The sequence below is a fragment of the Canis lupus genome, chromosome 8 (genome assembly GCF_048164855.1).
Source record: "Canis lupus baileyi chromosome 8, mCanLup2.hap1, whole genome shotgun sequence".
Classification (NCBI taxonomy): domain Eukaryota; kingdom Metazoa; phylum Chordata; class Mammalia; order Carnivora; family Canidae; genus Canis; species Canis lupus.
In genome coordinates, this window is record NC_132845.1 from 18456436 (window position 1) to 18459377 (window position 2942).

Here is a 2942-nt window from a genome sequence, read left to right on the forward strand (position 1 = left end):
TTGAAAGGTTAATTGAAATGAGTGAAGTGGTAAGGTCTAAAGCGCCTATGGAAAGAATGTGTTTCTTTTCTTTTCTTTTTTTTTTAAGATTTTATTTATTTATTCATGAGAAGCACACACAGAGAGAGAGATAGAGACATAGGCAGAGGGAGAAGCAGGCTCCATGCAGAGGCCCCAGTGTAGGATTAGATCCCTGGTCTCCAGGACCACGTCCTGGGCTGAAGATGGCGCCAAACCGCCAAGCCGCCCAGGCTGCCCAAGAATGTGTTTCTACCTCGGTTCCCTCTCCAGGAGAGAGACTTAGATGCGTGTAGTTTATTTGGGAAGTGATGACAGGAAGCTAGGGGATGGGAGGAGAAAAGGGAGACTAAGATAGGAAATGAGAAAGTTAAAAAGGTGAATTATAGAGCTGATTCCTAGTGTGAGAGACTAGACATCAGTCCCAATATGAATATTCTGAAGAACCACATAAAATGTATTTCAGAATTGTCCCTTTGAAGGGCACCTTGGGGAATTATCCAACAACCCATTTTCCATTGACTGGGTGCTGCCATTAACCACTTTAAACTTACAGGCTGTACTTGCACAAAATGGGCTGTTTTTTACAGCTTGAAGAAAAGCCTGAGAGAGAAGAGGAGAAAGATGCTTGAGGTAGGACATAGCAGGATACTGACAGGTACCATGACTGCACTGCTACCTTGGGTGTGAGAATAGAGGCAAGAGACAGAATGGACAGACAATGGATATTGGAAATAGCTGAAGCCTAGGAATTGGGAAATATGGTGATCTAACCTGAATAATGTTTTCAAACAAAGCCTTGTGCTAAAAACAACTTAAAATTCTAGACTAGGAAAAAGTTTCACCTTCTCAAAAGCAATACAAAATTTGGCAAACTGATAGTGAATCACATTACTAGGCCAGATTCCCAGGGAAAGTGGGAACCTAAAGAATTAGGTGGAGCTTTGAAGCTGCTTTTTTCCTGGTGGCACTTGCTGAATGAGGAAATGTGCCATCAGTTTTAAAGGTATTATGACATAAGGGGCCAGAGGTCAAAAGCCAGCACTTGCTTGAAACATCTATGGGGATGTAATATAAGTATGATGACTGTAGTCAACGGTACTGTTTTGTGTATTTTTTAGAAAGATTTTATTTATTTATTCATGAGAGACACACACACAGAGAGAGGCAGAGATGCAGGCAGAGGGAGAAGCAGGCTCCCTGCAGGGAGCCCGATGCAGGGTTTGCATCCCAGGACCCTGGGATCATGACCTGAGCCAAAGGCAGATGCTCAACCACTGAGCCACTCAGGTGCCCCTGTTTTGTGTATTTGAAAGTTGCTAGGATACTAGATCTTAAGGCTCTCATCACAAGAAAGAACAATAACTATGTGTGGTGATAGATGTTAACTAGACTTATTGCGAGGAACATTTTGCAATATAACATTTGCAATATATATGTATATCAAATGATTATATTGTACACCCAAAACTGATATAATGTTATATATCATTTGTGTATATATATAATATATATAAATATAAATATATATATAATATCTCAATTTTTAAAAAATAGCATTAAAATCCATGTATGAAATTAACAAAATATTATGATTCAGTATCAAAAATTGCTAGTCTGTTGCTAGCAATAAGGAATGTCATAAAGGAAATGCCAAATGTCAAAGGAGGCTCCCCAGGTTGAGGAGTTAGGGAAGGCCACATGGCTAAGGCAGTATTTGAGCCTTGAATGACAACAAGGAGCTGAGCAGGGGGGGCAACTTCCCAATCTTCCTGACTTCATAAAGGCAAGCCAAGTGCAAAGACACTAATGTGAGCAGGACAGTCTCCACAACTTGGAGAGGATGGTGGAAACTGTGTATCAGAGCGTAGAAGGTGTTAGGGAAATGTTGTGTGAAAAGAGTGATATAAAAGCACTTCTATTATAGGATACATTTTGAGGGGGACACCTGGGTGGTTCAGTGGTTGAGCATCTGCCTTCAGCTCAGGTCGTGATCCCAGGTCCTGGGATTGAGTCCCGCTGAGCAGGGAGACTGCTTCTCCCATTGCCTATGTCTCTGCCTCTCTCTGTGTGTCTCTCATGAATAAGTAAATAAAATCTTTAAAAAAAATACTTGTTTGGGAGATATGTAGGCATATAGGATGATACAGTGCAAACTATCAACAGCGGAGCAGTCTGCTGACATTCAGAGGTGACTTTATATTGTCTTTCTTTCACTATCCGACTTACCTAAAGCACATACAAGTACATGCTTTATTTTATAATAATAATTAAAGGGAGGATATATGCCTCACCCTGGGGCCAAAAACAAAAAAAGCAGCAGCAGAAGTAGCCCACAGCCACTCCCGGGTGCTCAGGATGGCCAGTCTGCTGCACACCGGAGAGTGACCATCCTGATTCCACCTGTGACAAGCCACCAGGTGGCAGCCCGCCTGTCCCATAGTGAGGTGGCTACTCTCTGCAGGGAGTGGCTTGATACATTTTTAATGAAGAAATGCTTTTGCTTTGTTCCTTGCCTCCAAACCTTGGCACTGAGACAGGAAAACAGAAACTGCTAATATGCTCCCAGCAACCGGGGACAGGCTGAGTCTATCAAATGAAATCCAAGAACTAGTGTAGCTGCAACTGCAGGCCACTGACCTGCTGCCAGGCAGGGAAGCAGCTCCCACCGGTGGGAGCCAGGCGATCATCCCACCAATTTCCTTAAGCATTTTTACCAAAAGCTTTCTTTAGTTTTGAGGAGCATGCCTGCTGACCAGCAGATATCCACAAGAGGGCAGCAGAGGGTTATTTGGGTTTTGTTTCTTGTTTTTTTTTTTTTTTTTTTTTTTTAAATTTTTGATTTTGGTTTTGTTTTGTTTTGTTTTGTTTTAAGAGCTGCAGTCCTTTATAGAACTCGAGAGAGGAAGACAGAGGGAAGAGGG